We start from the raw sequence: 23,144 nt of genomic DNA on the forward strand, positions 1-23,144 counted from the left end.
AATAGCCCGACCGGTCTCGGATCGAATGGCGAAAGAGAGAACGCCTTTTGTACCCAATTACCCAATTGGATAGAAAGAAAAAGAAGAGGAAGAATGTACAGGGGATTAGGGAAGCTAAGCCAAGGAAAGACAGGAGGGAAGATGCCAAACGAGAGAATGGCGTCGCGTTTGTTACCAAGAGAGTAGAGTAATCGGAAGTCTTGAAGGCGATGAGGACCGATGACAAGCTTTTGGATATTGGAGTCGACTCACGCAATATTCCGCGTACTCGTACCGAAGAAAGAATCCTCGAGCTCAACCACGACAAAACGCGCAAGGGCGTCGGCTACAAGTGTCTGGCGGAATATGTCCTTGACGAAGGTGTCGAGGTGAGGGCTTCTTACGGCTGAAGCGACTCCTAAGGTCAAAAGCTGGACGAGATCACCGACGCGAAGAAATTGTCACGGCACTGCGGCAACAGTGCGAGGTCTGGTAGCCACATCAGCCATTCGGCTATGGAAAGGGTCAGCAGGGAGCAGGGACACAGGTGGCCTTGGTACAGCTAGTTATGGTGGACGCTAACGAGTCCGTTAAAGAGGTAAGCTCATGGTGAGCTGGACGGTATATCCACTGGGCGTACGAAGGTTTGCTTTAGTTGTCTTGAAACATGATACTAGTCTTGGGACAGCCAATACCCTGACAGGAACAAGATTTGTTGGTATTATGGAAGTGAAGGCCAAAAGAAACAAGGGAGCACAAACCCTATCAAGTGCTTGATTTGTTCCGGGAAATCCGCAAGTAACAAGCACCTGATAGAAGCCCCTAGGTTCCTGTCTTCAAAAGAGCCACAACTGACAAAGCACAGTGCAGGTAACGCAGCTAAACCTGAACCATTTTGACGCAGCCAAGAAACTGCTGTATTAGGCAGTCGCTGAGTGGAATACGGATATCGTCATCATAACGGACGCATACCGAGTAACCGTCGGTATCAAAGGTAACGAAGTCGCGGATGGATCCGCAAAAAAGGCAGCGACATGGACAACTCGTTAACACCCTATCTAGGAGTTGGTATCTACATCTTACGAGGGTTTCGTGGTCGCCAAAGTAAACGGGGCCGTCTTCTGTAGCTGTTATGCGCCTCCTCGATGGTCGATCTAGCAGTTCACGTAGATGCTGGACTGTATTACGTCCGAGATGACAGAGCGAAGGCCGGTGGTAATAGCCGTGGAATTGAGAAGCCGTTCCACGAACCTGCTAGAGGCGCTGGCCAGTGGCCATGCTCGATGTCAATCTGGCTAATGTTGGTACTAAAAGAACTTTTAGCCGAAAAGGCACGGAGTCGAGCAGCTGCGATACTTTTTGTAGTGTTGGCCTAACAAGTAGTTCGAATTGGAGGGTATCGACTAGAATAAGACGCTGTCTATAAACTACGAAGACTCATTTTTCATCAGAGACAAGAAATGTAATGGCTCCTTTCGAGCAGTCTCCAGAGACGCTGCAGAGGATTATCGAGGAGCTATCCGTATCATGCTCCGAGTCCCTGGCCTCCTTTCGTAGGACCGCTTGGAAGTGGGGTTGGAGATGAGAGGAGGGTCACCGGGGTTACGAGGATCTTGCATGGGATTGTAAAATCCTATAGCGTAGGTAAGTTCCCAAGTCCAAATGAAATTCCAAACCTGATCTTTGAAGGAGCTTTTGCAGAGACTCCTGGGAAGTTCAGATCAGCTATGCAGAAATGTCTGGACGAGGGAGTCTTCTCAGAGGTTTCAAAACGGTAGAGCCAGGTCCTATTACTATAGGCGGGGAAACCACGAAGCGTTGAGGTATACGACCGAGGGTGTAGATGGTCTCTCAAGTCATCAGTTTGGCTCCCGGAAGGTACCGTTAACCGCAGACGCTATTCTGTCGGTTGGTAAAACTACCGATACAGCTGTCCAGCGTAAGAAGGGAAGAAATCGCTTCTGTGTAGCATTGATTCTTAACGTAACGATTGCGTTCAATAGTGCAAGTTAGGCGGCTATTGCTAGAGTGATCCTACAGAAGTTTTGGGATATTCGAGTGTAGAGTGTGGTAGAGTCGTCATAAGAGACACATAAACTTCGCATCATCCATCTTTACTTAAACGTTTTTTAAAAGGCTCATGCGCCAACAGGCATAACGGAGCCGAATTCATAAACTTTTTTTTTTCAATTTCAGACTTCGATCTTATATGTTAATTTTGGGAAACCGTGAAACTCGCGGTTTAGTCGAGGTTAGGGGCAAGGATGGGAACAATCACTTGCAAAGAGTTACACTCACTTGCTATTTTCTCTGTTGAGAAGCGTGCAATCAAGAAACGATGTATGGACGACTTTTTCCTTGTGATTTGGACTACAAGTTTACCGAAGGGAGTAGGAGTCGCACACGAATCCCAAAGTCGTGACAGAGCTGTGAAAGCGACTCTCCACGAGGTGAGTGTAATTTACATTCACCTCGTGGAGAGTTGCCTTCGCAGCATCCTCACGACTTTGATATGCGTGTGCGACTCTTACTCCCTTCGGTAAACTTGTAGTCCAAATCACAAGGAAAAAGCCGTCCATACATCGCTTCTTGATTGCACGCTTCCGAGCTGAGAAAATAACAAGTGAATGTAACTCTTTGCAAGTGAGTGTTCCCATCCTTGGTTAGGGGAACTTTGTCCAGCTTGTTATTGACGTTGTTTTTCTCCACACTGCTACACTCAACCAAATAGCTCTTTCATATTCAATTGCACTGGGTGTTTGTACAATATTTCCGAAAATGTTTTCAGAACCGAGCACTGACATAACCTCAGGAGATACGCAAGGTTCCAATGAGACCGGTGTTACTTTCCACGCCCATCTTTCTTTTTTGTTGCTAGGGAAGTAACAAGCGGACTTCAAATTAATGCAGAACCAAAACTCGTAAGTCTCACAAAAACGCAGCTTTCCATGACATTTTCTTGCGTATCTAAAAATAGTCATAATACTATTCAGGTGACACACTTGATAATCGTCTGTATCTAAGCTGCTGTTCGTTCCGTACAGGTTATATTTTCGTTGCTGATAATTTATGGACAAAAATATGCGGAAATCTCCTATAAAATGGAGCAACCCTCGCATGTTATAATGACCACGCGACCGGTTTCATAAAATGCAAATTTTGAGCTCATCAAAACTGCACAAAGTTTGTGCTTTATTTCTTCCGTCGCAAGCTCTTGGTATTGGAGCTACCGTTTTTGGACTTTTATGACACATGAATAAGATTTAGTAATAAGTTTAATAAAACTTAACTCGGTTTTTAATTTTTATACATATTTAATAGGTGCTTTCAAGGAGCATTGATCATACGACGCAAAAATCACATCATTTCCATTAGGAAGTACCTTCCTCGTGTTGTATCATTCATACGGTTCATACGAGTAAAACCGGAGCAACTCGTGAGCGATTGAGGCGGTGTGCGTGAATTCAATCTCGAGGAGTGTAGAATTGCATATTTAGATCGAAGTAGGTATTTGTTTGCGGTTGGGGTGCACGTTAAAATACTCTACATAACGAAGAGCGGTTCTTCATGGCATCGCGGTTCGTCACGCAAAATATGCGAAATTATTGACATTATTGAGAGGCTGTGTAAACTCATCGTTAATTACAATAGATTATTGTACGATGAATAGAGTTTGTAAGAGCTTTCCACAGAACCATACAAAGCTGAATCGCTCCATTACGACGTGCACGCTTAAACTCTCCCTTTCACGCTCATTGTCGCTCTCGTGAGTTCCCGCTAGGATTTGTTTACAACGAAAACAAACATACCGATCCAAACAAAATCGGAAAAACCACACACATTCCGTCAATTTGCGCGAATCCGCCGCAAGCATCACAACCACTTCGAAAAGGAGAAACCGTTTTGGTGCGGTGTTGTAGACAAGTCTCGCTCTCCCTTCTCTCCACTCGGCGTGAGGTAACGGCACATGTGACACGTTTATGGTCAGACAGAGAGAATGCGGCTGCACGTGGGTGTGTGTGAGTAACCGCAAAATTGCATCGCAAAGCGGTTCGCAGTCGTCACGTCGTCGGTTGCCATGACAACGCGGCGTAAGTTTTATTATTAACATTTTCACTTGCGCCTACTGCGATGGATGATTCTGTGCCAACAACAACATACCGCAGAATGTGGGCAAGGCTGCGGGAACTCACCAACACCGATGAGAGGGATGAGTGTTGATGGTGTCTGGTCGCGTCCTCAGCGTCTGCCGCGCGTCGCGTCGCTAGGTGAGGGTGGGCGAGGAGCTATAAACGAAAGCGTGAAAACTAGAAAACAACCATCATCGGCATCGCCGCCGCCTCGCCGGATCGCGTCGCGGCGATTTGCAAGCGTTCACGTGACCAGATTGGCTCTTTTCGGTCGGCTCTCGCTCGGTACGGAATGGAATGTAGGCCTGATGATGCTGTGTATTGGCCACTTAGCCATATTGGTGATAAGTAGAGTATCGTTTACGCGATACGATACGAGTGTACTCCGTCAATTATGCGTGACAACTACTTACCGAGATCGATCAACTATGGAGACCCCCGTTTAACCAGTTGATCGAGTTATATTTGGCAGCAAATATGGCTGTTTATTGGAAACAACTGGTGCCGTAGTCTACTACAGTCTAGTAACCGTAAGCGTACGCGGTGCGGTATAACCTAGTTCCGTTTCCCTGATTGACGGTTCGACAAGTTGGGACATTTTCCACGTACCTCTGACGGCCATTTAGCTTTTCTGGTTTCTATTTTAACAACAAAGCAGGCGTGCAATTGGCTGCTTCCTGCCGAGCTTTCGGGCAGCTCGGTAGAAGAGCAGTCAAGTAGGCGTACGCATCAGGCATGAACGCCTGGCTTTTTGACGCAAGCAACGTTGACACGTTTCGACGATACAGTGTTGTCAGTGAGAACTAGATTCGAATGTTTGAGTGTGCAGTATTCTGTTGATGGGAATCGAAAAAATGTGGAACAGTAGCCATTTGGTTCGTCTCGCTACACATGATTTATGAATGTGTGATTCTGTTATATCTCCGTTTACATGCCCGAGTGTATTGTTCTCCTCAATTCATTCATAGAGAAGGTGTAAGAAATTGTTTCGGGAAATATGGCGTCCACTGTGGCCTACTGTTTATACAGCTTGCTTTCAGCTTCAGCACATGGTTGGAGCTCGAGACCACAGCAAGCTGTGCGTTTGACACTTCCTACATCCAGGCCTACTAGGAATCCAAGGGGCGTCCAAGTCGAACATCTTTTTCGGCACAATTCGACTCTTGGTTTATAACTTGGCAGAGCCGGATGAATGCTTCTTCTTGCAATTTTTTTTCTCATTCGAGAGAATGACGTCCATTTGCCGGTCTTGTTTTTGCTCTGGCCGCTTGGCTTGAGTCGTGTGTTCAATAGTTTAATTACCGCGTGGCAGCGGCGCTGCACCGCGCGCAGGGGTGTCCGACCAAGAAGGGAGAGTGAGAGCAATGCTGGAAGTGTGTTGGCTGCACAGTGCACATGGCAGCAAAAAAGCTCGGCCAAATCGAAGGTGAGTTAGGTAATGTGCGCACCTCGCGCATCGTTCACCAGCCTGGTGGTTCGTCGATGAGATTGCAATAAATATTCCGACTGTCTTCTAGTTCTGATCATCATCGGCGTTTCCATGTTTGTTTGGATTGGTTTTGGCTTCGCCGTCTGGGGGCACTGGCATATAGAGGCGACGGTGACGGGTGGCAGGGCTGGCAAACGGTGATCATGACCCGTATTGCTGTGTATAGAGAAGCAACGCCGATTCCACAAGATGGTGTGGGGTTATGTAAATTTAGCGTTTGTTTGAATCTAATTGAATGTTGTTTGACGCCGCGTTTAGGATTTAGTTGTTTTTTTTTCTGTGGTTGTCAGCGTCTAGAATTATTACTTGAGTTAACAGAGTTTTGGGTGATTCACGGACGTTTGAGTGATTTTGCCAAGTGGTCACTTGGATCGATTAAAATAAAACGCCAGATGTGTTAGTTGTGATGCTTTGCAATGGCCTACTGAGATGATGTTATTCAATAGCAAAGTTTGCCCATATAACACCCCTGAAACATACTGGAACCCCCTCCCTGAAACGTCCTGCGACCCCTTGAAACGTCTCTGAAACGCCCCTAAGAGCTCCCTGAAACCTCTAGTCTTTTCTTTGCATTTACCGTCACTTGAACATTAGCGTCGTAAAAACAACTGTGGCGTTGAGGCGAGAGATCAATAGGAGGCCTCACGAAGCTCTAAAGGAGCTAATGGATCAATGAAGCCAGGTGTTTGTAGCGTTCGCCGTATGTAAACAAAGGCACCACCGTATATGAACATTAGTATTGTGACAGCGGTGGAGTTATGTCGAACACACACGGCTACGGTGGCGCTATCTGTTCATTCTATAGCGGCCGTGTTAGTCATTTTAGTGGTCCATTGAAAATGGGTGGAAGTAAAAACTAGATTCCAGGGAAATCAGGGAAAGTTTCAAGGTGATACAAAGGGGGTTCAGAGGGCTTCTGGGGTTTTCAAGAAGCTTCTGGGGATTCCAAGACGATTCCAAGGAGGATTCATGGGTTTGTCAGTGGCGTTTTAGGGGTTTAAGGGTGTTTCAGGGGCGTTTGTGAAGGTGTCAGGAGAAATTTAGAGGTTCTTCAAGAGGTTATAAGGGAGATTGATGGGGTTTTCAAGGGCGTTCCAGGGTATCACTAGAAGTTTCAGTGGTTTTTAGGCGGGTTTCAACTGTATTTCTGGGGAAGTTCAAAAGGACTTCTTGCGGCATTTTAGAGTGTTTCAGAGGATTTCAGGAGCGTTTAATCATCGACAAATTTATCGCTGGTTTAATGGCGGCTCAGGGGAATCCAGGGTATTTTCAAGGGCATTCCAAGGCTTCTCAGAATCGTTTCAGGGGATACCATAAAAAGAGTGTTCAGAAGCGTTCCAGGGTATCCCAGGAGTCTCAGAGGGTTTCAGGGGTGTGTCGGGGGATCTGCAGAGGCTTTTGCGGCATTTGAGGCTATTCAGAGTATTTCAAAATAGGTCCTTAGAGGCGCTACAGAGCATTTAGGGTTATTTCAAGTGCGTTTCAAGGGGGTTTTCAGTGGCGTTTCAAGGGTTTAAGGGTGTTGCAGTGGTTCAAGGGTATTTCAAGAGCGTTTGTGAAGGTTACAGGGGGAATTCAGGGGGTTATAAGAGATTTGATGGAGTTTAGGGGCGTTTCAGGGGTTCTCTTAGAGTTTCAGTGGTTTTCAGGAGGTTCCAAGGATAAGCGTCTCATAAGGCGCTTCATAGCGATGTTTTTGAAATAAATGTCTTCTAAGTACTATGTCTGTTTGTCGGTTCTATGGCTATATGGGGATTCAGGGTGTATTCAAGCACGTTCCTGGGGGCCTCAGGGCCGTTTCAGGGGATCACAGTGTTCAGGGGAGTTTCAGGGTATCCTAGTAGATTTGGGGGGCCCCACGTCTCAGAAGGTTTCATGGTCATGTCGTGTGATCTGAGAAAGCGTTCCCAAGAGCGTTCCAGAGATTGTTTCAAAGTGTATCTTTAGAGGCATTTCAGAGGGTTTTAGGGGTGTTTTAACAGGTCTAAGAACGGTTTGCAGTGATGATAATTCTCCACACCGCTTTCAGGGGCGTTACAGAGGAATTGACGCCTTAAAGGTTCCAGGTGGTCTGAGGGACCTCAAGGGAGTTTCAGTTTGTTTCAGTTGAGTTTTATGAGGTCTCAGGAGGATTCAGGGGGCATTTCTGGGGCTTTCAGGAGATTTACATAGAACGTTTTAGGGTGATTCATGAGGTTTCCGAGAGTTTGGAGGTTTTAAAAATGGGTTTCAGTGCGTTCCAGGGGATTTCAATGTGGTTCAGCAGGATTTATAGAACTTTCGGGGGATTTTGAGAGCGTCCTTATGCATTTTAGGGCGTTTCAGGGAACCCCACTGTGATTAAAGGAAGTCTCCAGGGGTGTTTCAAAGTATCGCAGTAGATTTAGTAGGGTCTCAAAGGGTTTCATGAACGTGTCGTGTGATCTGAGAAAGCTTTAAAAGCATTTAAGGCGTTTCAGAGATTGTTTCAAAGTGGTCCTTTAAAGGCGCTTCATAGGCGTTTCAGCAGATCTCAGGGCGAGGGCTACAGGTTTTTTTTTCGCGAATTATAACTTACTGCTAATTCTTCACACCGCACCGGTTCAGGGGCATTCCAAAGATTCTGCGAGACTTAAGGAGCATTTCAGGATCTTTCAGTAGATTTTCAAGAGACATTTGAGGGCGATTCAGAACATTTCAATGTTTTTTTTAAGAGGATTCAGTGAAGTAACAGTGCATTCCATGGAATTTATGGAATGGTCCGGCGTATTTCCTGGAACTTTCAGTAGGTTTAGGAGGTTTAGGTTTTGTGGCCGTTTCTGAGGGTTTTAAGAACGATACAGAGAGTTTCTTTGAGTCTCAACGGGGCTCAGGGAGTTTTTAAGGGTGTTCCAGTGGACCTCAGGGCCGTTTTAGAGGATCTCAGTAGCATGAAAGGACTTTTCATAGATGTTTACGGCTATCCTAGGAAGTTTCAGGAAACTTCACGGGTGTTCGGAATAGCCTCTAGAGGCATTTCACGGCGTTTCAGAGGGTTTTCTGGGGTTTTGAGGGTGTTTTCAAGGCCGTTTCAAGGGTTACCAGGGCCGATTTAGGGGTTCACAGTGTGATTAAAGACGTCTTAAACGATGTTTCAGAGTAACCTAGGTAATTTTAGGGGGTTTCAGAGGTGTGCTAAGGCGCCTTAGAAGGCTTTCGAAGGACATTTAAGGAGTTTCGTAGTATTTCAAAATTGGTCTGAAGAGACGGATTAAAGGGGCATTTCAGCGGATCTCAGGGCGAGGATCAGTCTAATAATGTGGTAACCAGGTAAATGATTAAACCATGACAATTTATCATACGCTTTTTCACCAAGGAAAGCATCCAATCCAAATAAACCCTATCCAATTTCCAACTCCAGATATCTATGAAGTGGGCCAAGTTCTTGGACATATTCTGAGTAGATATCTAATCAACATTTCCTCCCCATCCCCGCTGATCGTAAGGACTTGGCCAGGTGTCGAAAGTTCGTTAAATGAAAGGTTTGTCAAGTCCCAGGCAACTTTTCTGGCGCATTAAACGTCTCTATCGACAGCCACTCCAGGATGTGTACGTTCGGCTATGCTATGCTATGCTATGCTATTTCAGCGGATCTCAGGGCGATATGGATTGTCTTCAGGGGCGTTCCAGAGGGCCCCAGGGACTTCAGGAGGTTTCGGGGGAGTTTCCGGGTACTCAGGGACATTCCAGGAGATGGCACGTTTGAATCTGATTCTGTATGTAGCAAAGATTTGGCGGTTTCATAAGTGTTTTCAGTAAAGTTTCAGTGCATTCCAGGGGGTTTCAGGATAGTTCATGGTGTTTCATAGAACTTTCAGGGGTTTTGAGGACGTCCGAGAGGACGTCTTTATACGTTTCAGGGCTTTTGAGAGGGTCTCAGGGCCGTTTCAGTCTCAGTGGGAACTGAGGGCTTTTCATGAGCATTTAATGGTATCGTAGGTTGTTTCAGAAGATCTCAAAGGGAATTAGGCACGTGTCGAGTTATCTGAGGATGATTTAGGGGCATTTTAGGTGGGGCGTTCGGATGGGCTTCCAAGGGTTCCATGGGTGTTTAGGGGGTCTCACAAGGTTTTCAGGAGCGTTTCAGAGAGTCTCAGGAATATTCAGGTGCGTCTCAGAGGTTTTCAAGAGATTTTTATGAAACGTTTGAGGGCGAATTAGAAGGTTTCAGGGGTTTCAAAAGAGGACTCAGTGCGGCTTTAGGACATTTCAGATAGTTTCAAAAAAGTTCAGAGAGTTTTAAGACCGTTGCTAGGCATTTAAGAACGTTTCAGGGCGTTTCCAACATTTTAGGGGATTTAAGGAGCGTTCGTGAGGGTCTCACAAGATTCATTATAATTTTATGTGCGGCTCTGGAGCTCCCTAAATCCCTCTGAAACTCCCTTTAGCCCCTTGAAATGTCCCTGGAAGAGCTTTTAAAGCTCCCCTAAAATAAATCTAAAATCCCTCTGAAACCACCCTGGAATCTCCGGAAAGCTTTTAAAAATTCCCTGTAATCCTTTGAAGTGCACCTGAAACACGTCTGTAAGGCGCACCCTATGCTTAGGAATATCTGATCCAAGCATGGGAAACACTCACTCACTCACTTACGGCGTTTCTCTCGCTCACATCCACATGAATACAATCAGAAACGAGTTCCCTTCTTCCCAGTCAATCAATAGCTTGGAGAACTTTCATTCTGCTCAGTGCACTCATTCTTTGCCGAGCGAAGTAGGAAACGACAGCAGAATGAATCACAGCCTAATAGACGAGTGCACCGATGAACTGAATTCATCGAGGTCCGAGAATTTTGACACTAGAGCGGGGCCGTTCCCAATCAGAATTGTTCAATACTAATTGGAAATCGTTCACTTCTGATTGGAAGCAGCCCCGCTCTAGTGCCAAATTCTCGGACCGCGATGAATTCAGTTCATCGGTGCACTCGTCTATCTGTGTGAAGGCGAAGCAATGGATTTATCCACCGATGAACCGAATTCATTCTGTCCGACAATTTTGGCACTAAAGCAGGGCCGCTTCCAATTAGAATTGGAAGATTCTGATTGGAAATGGCACTGATCTAGCGTCAAAATGTTCAGACCGAATGAACCGGTTGCCCAATGGATAAGTCCATAGACGAGTGTGGCAACGAACGTCTATATAGTTTAGGCACAGAGAACAGAAGCTAGAACAAATTTTATTTCGAACGCTGTTTAAGAAGTCAAATATTTTTAGAATTGAGAACACTAGCGTCACTTAAACAGCATGTTGCTACAGTCACTGGTGAATATGCATATCTAGATAAGCTTTTTATTCATCACTGACAGCGGCATAGGAACTTGGCACAATTTTGGAACTGAACTTGGATGCCTGTTCTCTGTGGTTTAGCTGTGGATTATGCGTTTTTCAAATTCATTTATAAAAAGTATCGTTTTATCATTAATTTACATTTATAGAATGGCAAACAAATAGCTAATGTACTTGTCCACATTATCACTGGGTAAATAAAGCAATGTATAGCATTTTTTGAACGAGTACCCCACAGTACGTAACAATTCTCGGGCGAGTGAACACGGCACTCACAGTGCACTGCACACGTCTTAAATATATTGATCCACCAGTTAACTAAATTCACTCTGTTAGAAAATTTTGACTCATTTGACGCTTGAATGGACTTGTCCACCGATGAACAAAATCACTTGGTCCGAGTATTTTGATACTAAAACGGTGCGGTTTCCAATCAGAATTGGACGATTCTGATTGGAAATGGCATCACTCTTGTGGTCTTGTGTCAACATTCTCGGACCGAGTGAATTTTGTTCATCGGTAGATAAGTCCATCATGTTTACGGAAAACTTGTCGGGCGAGATGAACCGTGACCGGTCTTAGCCGTCTGCAAGAGACACAGCAAAGAAAAAAAAATGAACTTGTTTCCATGGTCACGTAGATAACATGATACCGCTGAACACGTGCATTGATCCATAGGGGAGCGCCCTTGGATTAACCAAATGTCAAAACACTTTTTCTTTTCATAGGCCTCTATGAAAAGAAAAAGTGGATTTGACATTTGTTTCATCCTAGGTAAACCACTTTCCCTAGCCTATGGAAATATGCATGGACTTATCCACCGATGAACCGAATTCATCGCGGTCCAAGGATTTTTACACTAGAGCGGGGCCATTCCCAAACAGAATCGTTCAATTCTGATTGAAAATCGTTCAATTCTGATTGGAAACGGCCCCGCTCTAGTGTCAAAATTCTCGGACCGCGATGAATACAGTTCATCGATGCTCTCGTCTACACGGAGAAACAAAAGTACCCAAAAGTGAGTTCAATCCACCCAACTTCGAGGTTGCGTGCGTTCAATTCTGATTGGAAATCATTCACTTCTGATTGGAAGCGACCCCGCTAGTGTTTAATTGTTCAATTCTGATTGGAAATCGTGCACTTCTGATTGGAAGCGGCCCCGCTCTAGTGTCAAAATTCTCGGACCGCGATGAATACAGTTCATCGATGCTCTCGTCTACACGGAGAAACAAAAGTACCCAAAAGTGAGTTCAATCCACCCAACTTCGAGGTTGCGTGCGGGAAGCCAATTTTGAGTTGATGGAGTTGATGTTGAGGTAGGTAGTTTGCATTTAGGCGTATTCGACCAAAGTACCTAAAGTCGAAGTTTTTTTTACTCAACCGTCAGGTAATTTTACTCAACTTCCGGTTCTATGTCACTTACTCAATTTTGGCTTCCCGCATCGAACTCTCAAAGTTGGGTTGTTTTGCTATTCACTCTTTGACAACAACAAAGAGAGCGAATGAAAGAGGATGCAAAAAAGAACTCAAAAATAAGTTTAAAAATTCTCAAATTTGAGTTTTCTTGTTTTTCAATGTATGGACTTATCCACCGATGAATCGAATTCATCGCGGCCCGAGAATTTTGACACTAGAGCGGGGACACTCCAATTAGAATTGAACGATTCTGATTGGGAATGGCCCCACTCTAGTGTCAAAATTCTCGGATCGCGATGAATTCGGTTCATCGGTGGATAAGTCCATACAAACGAAAACATTTGGGGCAGAAATCAAAACTTTTTAGAAACCATAGAATTCTAAGAAAGTCAAGATTCAGAACTCGTCAATGAACTCTTTAAAATTGACTTGAATCACGTACCTGATTTCAACGCAGCGTCAGTACCTGGAATAAAAAATAAACAAAGTTGCTAAATTAATCTTATTATAATAGTATAATAACAAAAGATCATGGCATTTGTAGTAATAGTGTAAAAGTTTCAAATGACATCTTTCCGGTGATCAATTTATACCACGTGTGTTGTGTAGCAACAAGCAACCCTCATGTATTCTCGTCAACTCCTGTACGCAACCAATCATCGCATCGCATCGTAGCAAGCCAAGCCATCTTACCTTCCCTCTGCCCGGCTAGTATCTACAATTTCGCTCTTTGCATTTTTAGAGTTGGCTTTTAATTTAATGCTTCCTGCAATTCTTCACTTTATCTAACTTCCCGCATAAATGCATTTTACATCCATGGGCGGCGCTTCACCGCCCGTTTCGATCCATCTTCATGCCTCTCCTAACCTCCTCCTCTAATAGATAGATAGATAGACAACAGATCATCAAAGTATACGCATCAACCGGTGGCGGTCGGTGTGGTTGAGCTACAGAGCAGTGGGTCCCAAATTTATAGAAGAGTTGGGAGTTATCTTTTGGTTTAAGTTAAGTTTAAGTTAAGTTTAAGTTAAGTTTACGTTAAGTTTAAGTTAAGTTTAAGTTAAGTTTAAGTTAAGTTTAAGTTAAGTTTAAGTTAAGTTTAAGTTAAGTTTAAGTTAAGTTTAAGTTAAGTTTAAGTTAAGTTTAAGTTAAGTTTAAGTTAAGTTTAAGTTAAGTTTAAGTTAAGTTTAAGTTAAGTTTAAGTTAAGTTTAAGTTAAGTTTAAGTTAAGTTTAAGTTAAGTTTAAGTTAAGTTTAAGTTAAGTTTAAGTTAAGTTTAAGTTAAGTTTAAGTTAAGTTTAAGTTAAGTTTAAGTTAAGTTTAAGTTAAGTTTAAGTTAAGTTTAAGCACAGACAAACAGACGTAACACTCTGATAATTCTCATCGTACACCGGTTTAACGGTCTTTTTCAAAATTTGATAGTTGGCCAACTGCCCAACCGTGGCGCTCGCATAGTTTTTATTCGAGTTTGACGTTTGCTCACTACCGCCACCTAGTTGATGGTCGGCCAAACTTAGTCCTTTTAGCATTGGGCGAATATGTTTCCGTGACTATGATTTGAATCGAAAAATGTTCGAAGTGTTACATCTGTTTGTCTGTGGTTTAAGTTAAGTTCAAGTTAAGTTTAAGTTAAGTTTACGTTAAGTTTAAGTTAAGTTTAAGTTAAGTTTAAGTTAAGTTTAAGTTAAGTTTAAGTTAAGTTTAAGTTAAGTTTAAGTTAAGTTTAAGTTAAGTTTAAGTTAAGTTTAAGTTAAGTTTAAGTTAAGTTTAAGTTAAGTTTAAGTTAAGTTTAAGTTAAGTTTAAGTTAAGTTTAAGTTAAGTTTAAGTTAAGTTTAAGTTAAGTTTAAGTTAAGTTTAAGTTAAGTTTAAGTTAAGTTTAAGTTAAGTTTAAGTTAAGTTTAAGTTAAGTTTAAGTTAAGTTTAAGTTAAGTTTAAGTTAAGTTTAAGTTAAGTTTAAGTTAAGTTTAAGTTAAGTTTAAGTTAAGTTTAAGTTAAGTTTAAGTTAAGTTTAAGTTAAGTTTAAGTTAAGTTTAAGTTAAGTTTAAGTTAAGTTTAAGTTAAGTTTAAGTTAAGTTTAAGTTAAGTTTAAGTTAAGTTTAAGTTAAGTTTAAGTTAAGTTTAAGTTAAGTTTAAGTTAAGTTTAAGTTAAGTTTAAGTTAAGTTTAAGTTAAGTTTAAGTTAAGTTTAAGTTAAGTTTAAGTTAAGTTTAAGTTAAGTTTAAGTTAAGTTTAAGTAAAGTTTAAGTAAAGTTTAAGTTAAGTTTAAGTTAAGTTTAAGTTAAGTTTAAGTTAAGTTTAAGTTAAGTTTAAGTTAAGTTTAAGTTAAGTTTAAGTTAAGTTTAAGTTAAGTTTAAGTTAAGTTTAAGTTAAGTTTAAGTTAAGTTTAAGTTAAGTTTAAGTTAAGTTTAAGTTAAGTTTAAGTTAAGTTTAAGTTAAGTTTAAGTTAAGTTTAAGTTAAGTTTAAGTTAAGTTTAAGTTAAGTTTAAGTTAAGTTTAAGTTAAGTTTAAGTCAAGTTTAAGTTAAGTTTAAGTTAAGTTTAAGTTAAGTTTAAGTTAAGTTTAAGTTAAGTTTAAGTTAAGTTTAAGTTAAGTTTAAGTTAAGTTTAAGTTAAGTTTAAGTTAAGTTTAAGTTAAGTTTAAGTTAAGTTTAAGTTAAGTTTAAGTTAAGTTTAAGTTAAGTTTAAGTTAAGTTTAAGTTAAGTTTAAGTTAAGTTTAAGTTAAGTTTAAGTTAAGTTTAAGTTAAGTTTAAGTTAAGTTTAAGTTAAGTTTAAGTTAAGTTAACTTAAACTTAACTTAAACTTAACTTAAACTTAACTTAAACTTAACTTAAACTTAACTTAAACTTAACTTAAACTTAACTTAAACTTAACTTAAACTTAACTTAAACTTAACTTAAACTTAACTTAAACTTAACTTAAACTTAACTTAAACTTAACTTAAACTTAACTTAAAGTTTAAGTTAAGTTTAAGTTAAGTTTAAGTTAAGTTTAAGTTAAGTTTAAGTTAAGTTTAAGTTAAGTTTAAGTTAAGTTTAAGTTAAGTTTAAGTTAAGTTTAAGTTAAGTTTAAGTGAAGTTTAAGTTAAGTTTAAGTTAACTTTAAGTTATGTTGAGTTTAAGTTAACCCAAGTAACAGAACTAGCTGAATTACAGTTTCTTAAGCTAAAGAGTAGATTGTTCCACTCTCGTACAGCTACAATGTTTGTTGAGAAGTTTAGTTAGTTTGAGTTGATTCATGGTTCAAGTGAACAGCTTGCCTTTTATAACAGATTGAAAACCACTGTTTGAAACTTATTTTTGCCTCCGAGTTTACGGTAGATACATACCATTCGCTAGTCGATGTAAATTTTCAGTCTAGATTTTTTCCGACCCCGGCTTACAACTATTTATTCATCTGGTGCCTTCTCTTACAGCATACATCACAAACTACACTGTGATGCGATTACATGAAACGAAAACAAACATGGCATCACACGTGTGTGATGCGATACCTAACCAAAGTCGTTGTTGGTCTCACGAACGAACGTTAGTAGGCCCTACTACTGATTCCACACAACCAGTTGTAGTAGGCGAGGAGGCGCTGTGATCCCAGAGAGAAAGAGCACCTTTACTACATATTTCTCACACTAATCGTATTTGATCGGAGTAGTCGTCGACGGACGCCGCCCGCCCGTGTCGTGATGACCGTGTAACCATAACGACACGGCAGCCCTCCGCCGTCCGGTTCGTTCTAACTCACACTCAGTATTTAGGTCTGTTGTTGTTAGCAAAAATGTGCCCTTCCTCGACGACGACACTTCATTACCATTTCCATGTCGATTTCCTCAAATAAGGCAAACCACGTGTTCGTGGTTGGGTCGTGTTTTGCCGAAACAAAAAATCTAATGACAAAAACTCTAATCAGGTAATGTGGTATGTAGAAAAAAAGACAACACAAGGTTGAAAAACTTCTAATGTGAACAAAAAATTCATTCAGGCTGTATGGACTCATCCACTGATGAACCGAATTCACTCGTTCCGAGAATTTTGACACTAGAGCGGGGTTGTTTCCAAAAGAATTGAACGATTCTGATTGGAAATGGCCCCACACTAGTGTCCAAATTCTCGGACCAAGTGAATTTAGTTCATCGGTGGATAAGTTCATGGACTCATCCACTGGTGAACAAAATTCATCGCGGTCCAGGAATTTTGATACTAGAGCGGGGCCATTCCCAATCAGAATCGTTCAATTCTGATTGGAAACGGCCCCGCTCTAGTGTCAAAATTCTCGGACCGCGATGAATTCGGTTCATCGGTGGACAAGTCCATTGGACGCTTTAGTGTCAACATGGACTTATCCACCGAAGAACCGAATTCATCGCGGTCCGAGAATTTTGACACTAGAGCGGGGCCATTCCCAATCAGAATCGTTAAATTCTGATTGGAACAGCCCCGCTCTAGTGCCAAAATTCTCGGACCGCGATGAATTCAGTTCATCGGTGGATAAGTCCATAGACGAGTGCACTGATGAACTGAATTCATCGCGGTCCGAGAATTTTGACACTAGACCGGGACTGTTTCCAATCAGAATTGTTCAATTCTGATTGGAAATCGTTCACTTCTGATTGGAAGCGACCCCGCTCTAGTGTCAATATTCTCGGACCGCGATGAATTCAGTTCATCGGTTTATTCTCGGACCAAATGAATTAGGTTCATCGGTGGATAAGCCCATAAGTCCAATGTTCAGATATTCAGGAAAGCATCAACAGACACTTATCCACCGATGAACAGAATTCACTCGATCCGAGAATTTTGACACTAGAGTGGGGCCGTTTCTAATCGGAATTCAAAGATTCTAATAGACGAGTGCACCGATGAACTGAATTCATCGCGGTCCGAGAATTTTGACACTACAGCGGGGTCATTCCCAATCAGAATTGTTCAATTCTGATTGAAAATCTTTCACTTCTGATTGGAAGCGACTCGCTCTAGTGTCAAAATTCTCGGACCGCGATGAATTCAGTTCATCGATGCACTCGTCTATTGGGAAGGGCCCGCTCTAGTGTCAAAATTCACGGACCGAGTGAATTCTGTTCATCGGTAGATAAGTCCATGAAGATTAATCATGAGCATTCAAGAGTTTGCACTTATCGAACGTCTACTGCAATATCAGCCGCTATATTACCGAAAGAATTTGTCCTCAAATAAAATGGTCCGAGAAATTAAAACCCCCACACCTCTCCATGGTCATTCAGCTTTTTCGTTTACTGCCTAATCGCATAAACAGCGTGGCGACCAACCCCGCAAAAGAATTGACCTTTCCTCACTCGGTTCATTACCCGGCGATTTTGTATGGTTGTCGACGCCAAGCCAAAACCAAGTCCTGTGCCGTTAAGCTAAAGCAAAAAAAAAAATTAAATCGAAAAATTTCAAGGTTGATTTTTGTTTATATCAACAACCGACCGACGCCTCGTTCATTTCGGACGCGGGGCGTAATCATTTATGTATATATGTACCTCAACCGTGGTAGAACAAGAAGCGTTTTGTTCCGTTCGTTCCCCAAAAAAAACAGCAACAACAACAATGCATGGCTATCATTATCTAAAAATGTATTCTGCTGTAGGTATGTGAGGATTATTTTGGTCTCATCATCGTCGTGATTAAAACAGACAGTATCATATCAATAATGATGGCGGCCGACCATGGTGGTTTATGGTACAGGCAGCTTAAAAATAATCATAGGAGGTGTACATAATAATGACGTGTGAAACCACAAGTTTGAATCTTTATGGCAGCAAGCTTTAGAGTAGCAAAGGAGGCTGGCGATGTTATCAAATTTGCTGAATGCAATTTGGGGTTCATTCATAAGAACATGACTGCACTCATTTTTGCGCCAAACAGACGTGTGCATCGATGAACTGAATTCATCGCGGTCCGAGAATTTTGACACTAGAGCGGGCCATTCCCAATCAAAGTTGTTCGATTCTGATTGGAAGCGGCCCCGCCCTAGTGTCAAAATTCTCGGACCGCGATGAATGCAGTTCATCGGTGCACTCGTTTATGGACTTATCTACCGATGAACCGAATTCATCGCGGTCCGAGAATTTTGACACTAGAGCGGGGCCGTTTCCAATCAGAATTGGACGATTCTGATTGGAACAGACCCCGCTCTAGTGTCAAAATTCTCGGACCGTGATGAATTCGGTTCATCGGTGGATAAGTCCATAGATGAGTGCACAGATGAACTGAATTCATCGCGGTCCGAAAGTTTTGACACTAGAGCGGGGTCATTCCCAATCATAATTGTTCAATTCTGATTGGAAATTGTTGACTTCTGATTGGAAGCGGCCCCGCTCTAGTGTCGAAATTCTCGGACCGCGATGAATTCAGTTCATCGGTGCACTCGCCTTATGAGTTCCTTCAGAAATTTCCCCAGGAATCCCTCTAGAATTTTTATCATGATTGCATTAAGGAACTCCACTAGCAATCCCTCTTGCCTCTAGGCTCTAGGAATTTCACCAGAAATTCCTTCAGGAATTCAACCAGGACTTCCTCCAAGAATTCTAGCATAGACTCCTCCAGAAATTGCACCAAAAAATCCTCCATGAGATTTACCAGGATTTATACCAGAGGAGTTCCGGCAGGACCTCCACCAGGAACTCCATCAGAATTTCCATCGAGGATTCCACTTGTATTTCAAACAGAAACTTCATATTGATTTTAATCAGGAATTCTACCAGAATATCCACCCGGAGCTCCTCAAGGATTTACAACAGGAATTTGTATTTGAAATGCATCGGAAATTCCTCCAGGATTTCCTACAAAAAAATCATGAGAAATTCCATTAAGAACTACACCAAGAATTGCTTCATGACTTCTACTAGAAAGGGTTAGGAATTTTTCCAGATTTTTTTCAGAGAATTCATACACGAGTTACACCAACAATTCCTGGAATAATTCCATCAGAATATCCACCAGAAATTTCACCTGAAAATTCTTCCAAAAATTCCACCAAGAATTTCTACGGAATGGCACCAGATATTCCTCTGAGAATTCCACCAGAAATTTTTTGAGTATTCTACCAGGAATTCCTGTAGAATTCCTCAAGAAATCCCTCCATTTACTATGAATTCTTTTGATAATTTTACCAAGTATTACTCTAAGTATATCGCCAAGAATTCCTCCAGGAATTCCACCAAGATTACCTACTATTATTCCGACAAAAATTCCACCAGAGATTCCTCCAAAATTCCTACCAGTTCCAGAAGATCTGCAAAAAATAATCGAGAGTTTTCATGGAGGAAGATCTGGAGGAATTTCTAGCAGAATTCCTTGAGGAATTCCTGGAAGGATTCTTAGAGGGATTTCTGGCAGAATTCACGAGGAATTCCTGTAGGATCCCTGGCGGAATTACGGGTGGAAATGTTAGAGATTCTTGGAGGAAATCCTGGTGAAATGGCTTCCTCTTGTTGGAATTTCTGGAGAAAAAAAAACTGATGGAATTCGTAGTGGTATTGCTGGTGGATTTTCTGCAGGAATTCCTGGTGAAAATCCTGGAGGAATTCATGGAGTTACTCCTGAGGGAATTCTTACATGAACTTTTTTAAGAATTGATGGATGAGTTTTTTGTTGAAATTTTTAGAGAAAAAGCATTCTTCAAGAAAATCTTACCAGAATACCATGAGGAATTCCTGGAGATATTCCTAGAGAAATTTCATCCAGAAAAACTGGTGGATTTCCTGGAGGATATATTGATGGAATCCTGGTAGAATTCCTACAGAAATTCATGAAAGCATTTTCGGAGGGATTTTAGGTAGAAAAATTCAGGACGAATTGCTGTTGAAATTTTTGTCAGAATTTATGCAGGAATTCCTTGAGAAATTCATGGCAGAATTCTTTGAGAGTTCCTGGTGAAATTCCTGTAGGAATTATTGATAGAACTCGTGGAGAAAAAAAAATAGGTGGGATTCCAGAAGGAAAACCTGATGGATTTTTTTTTGTAGAATTCCTTGAAGAATTTCTAGTGGATATCGTGGAGGAATTTCTGAATGCATTCCAAGGGAAACTTCGTTGACCTAGAAAAACTGGGGGATTTCCTAGAGGATCTCCTGATGTAATTCCTGGAGGGACTCCTGGTATAGTTATTGGAGAAATTTCTCACGTAATTCCTGGTGGATTTGAATGTTGAAATCTTAGTGGAATTTAGTTAAGACTTGCTGGTGGAAATACAAGTAAAATTTCTGGTGGTGTTACTGGATGAATGCTTCTGATAGAATTCTTAGAAAAACTTCTTGAAACTTCTTGAACAATAATTGATGGAGGATTTCTTGTTGGAATTCTTGAAGGAAATCCTGATGGATTTGCTTGTGAAATTCATTATTGAATCTCTAGTAGATACTGTGGAGGAATTTCTGATGGGATTAATGTAGTTACTCCTGAAAGAATTCTTAGAGAAACTTCCTATAGAATTACTGAATGAATTCTTGTAGGAATTTCTGGAGGAATTTATTATAGAATCCTAGCTGAAATTTCTGGAGGAACTCCCTGAATAATTCCTGGAGAAATTCATTATGTTATTCCTAGTGGAATTACTGGTAAAATTTTTCGATGAATTTGTTGGTGGAATTCCTGGAGTGATTCCTAAAGGTATTCTTATAGCAACTAGTGCTGGAATTAACCCAAGTAATAACACAGATGGTCTACATAAGTTAATGTATCTCTTATATGACCAAATATAGTTTATAAGAGTTAACAGAGCCAATGCAAAACATATGTGTTACTCTGGCATGGTAGAATGTCTTGGAGAATCCCTGGAAGAAATCTTGGATGAATTCCTAATGGAATCTCTGAAGGAATTCTTTCATGGATTTCCTGCAGCTATAATTGAGAATTACTGCAGAAATCCTTGGGTGCATTATCAAAGATTTTTTGGGGAGAATGAATGAACTCCGTAGGTTTAAGCTTGGAAAAATCCTGAAATTTCTGGAAATTCTTTAAGAACTTTGACTGGACAAACCATTGGGAAAATGTCTGGAGTATTTCATGGAGGAGCTCTTGGACTTGGAGTTGTTTGAAGTAATTCCTGATTGAATTCTTGTATCTGTGAGTTTGTCCACAGATACAAGAATTCAATCAGGAATTACTCCAAACAACTCCAAGTCAAGGTGCACAAGTTTCCTAAAATAATAGTTTAAGGAGAAACTTCAAAGAATACCAATATGGCTGCCACAATGGCCGACTTGGACCCCTACTCACGTTTTCAAGAGCACACATCTTAAAAAATCGTAAACAAAAGTGCTTGATTTGGAAAAGCTGACACTTTTTGCAAAGCCAGGATAATCAAGTGCGGTTTGGTTCGATGCTTTGTTCGTCAGATTTGTGCCTCTAAAGTTTGTATGCAAAATTGCAATGGGAGTTCTTGAAGTTTCACCTTAATTTATCACGTAGTTTTCAAAGTTATTAAGCAAAAACTAGTAAAAAATGTAAGCTTTTATTTTTTGCTCTACAAAACTTACTGAGTTACAAAAAATTAAAAGGTTCAGAGACGTTATTCGATAGAAAATTTCATTATCTTTCCAATGTAATTAAAAGAACTTCGATTAGTTGAACAATTTTCGAGTTACAACCTGTTTAGAACAAGCATTTTCTTTCTGTTCGGATGAGGCACTGCGACCAGTATTTTGATCTTTTGTGGCAATACCCGTATCACAGACAAACAGACGTAACACCTAGAACGATTTTCGTGACAATACATCGCTCAGTTCACACTATCACCACCTGGTGGAAATGTTTCACGATACACTGTAATCACAGAGAACAGACATTCAGGCTAGAACAAATTTCATTCATAAATTTGTGTAAGGATTTGAATCTTCACTTGAGTAAGGTTGCAAACCAATACACGGTGACAACACTAACGCCGCCAAACACCATATTGCCACAGTCAGTGGTGAATTGAAACATTTCAAGTGGTGAATAAAATTAATATGGGAAATTAACCGATTGCAGCGCCACGCTATTGCCACTTGTGTTGCCGATGAAATATTCCTTACACAAAATTCAGATTGGACTTGGACGTCTGTTCTCTGTGCTGTAATATCGTCAACAGAAGGAGCTAGCGTGAAACTTCAAACGCAAAGAAATACGATGCGCGCGCCTCTGGTTGTGAAAGCCGCAACTAAGCAGATTTAAAATGATCGTTAGAAGCGTGATCGATGGAAATTTTGCAAATGTTACGTCTGTTTGTCTGTGCCCGTATCCTTAGTATTTAGTTCATATCGTACTACTCCTTTGTCATTGAGAGGCAATGAAGCATCGATTTCTGTACAGTTTTTGTTTGTTACCTCAGAAGTTCGAGAAATCGAATGCAATGAAAAGGTCCCGTTTTCATAGGTATAGCGCATTTGGGCTATAGCACGAGTTTTCAAGAGTGCGTAAACGCAAATAAAAGTGCGCGATTGCAACAAATCAACTCGGTGTGTTCAGAGCACTTATTCAGCATTAATTAAAAAAACAGTGCGCCGAAGACATCAACTGGATTTGATGCAATCGCGCACTTTTATTGACGTTTTCGCACTTATGAAGTCTGAGTGCGCAGTCCAGTGGTGAACTAAATGCGCAATATTAAAACCCCAGTGAAAGTGTGCCCCTAATCAAACACAATCTATTTGATTTCTAAGACAACAAAACAGTAGTACTGATTTTTATCCATGCATCGAAACCCTACACTGAAAAACAAGAGAACCCAAATTTGAGTATTTTTAACCCTTATGTGGCCGACAGGGTACCCGGGTACCCAGCGCCCATTTGAAAAGCACGGTGTAGAAAAAAGCAAAAAATTTGTCGGACACAT

The 23,144-nt window shown here is 41.2% G+C and overlaps 1 protein-coding gene across 1 annotated transcript in view; it reads right to left on the reverse strand.

Annotated features, from left to right (window-relative positions):
• Positions 1-12,784, reverse strand: part of LOC109426169 (forkhead box protein O3) — a 200,144-nt gene extending 187,360 nt beyond the window's left edge. The window contains exon 1 of the mRNA XM_062856418.1: positions 12,758-12,784. The gene's annotated coding sequence lies outside the window, so the exon portion shown is untranslated. The remainder of the gene's footprint in view (positions 1-12,757) is intronic.
• Between the last annotated feature and the right edge of the window lie 10,360 nt (positions 12,785-23,144).

Source organism: Aedes albopictus, chromosome 3, assembly GCF_035046485.1.
Source record: "Aedes albopictus strain Foshan chromosome 3, AalbF5, whole genome shotgun sequence".
In the NCBI taxonomy this organism is placed as follows: domain Eukaryota; kingdom Metazoa; phylum Arthropoda; class Insecta; order Diptera; family Culicidae; genus Aedes; species Aedes albopictus.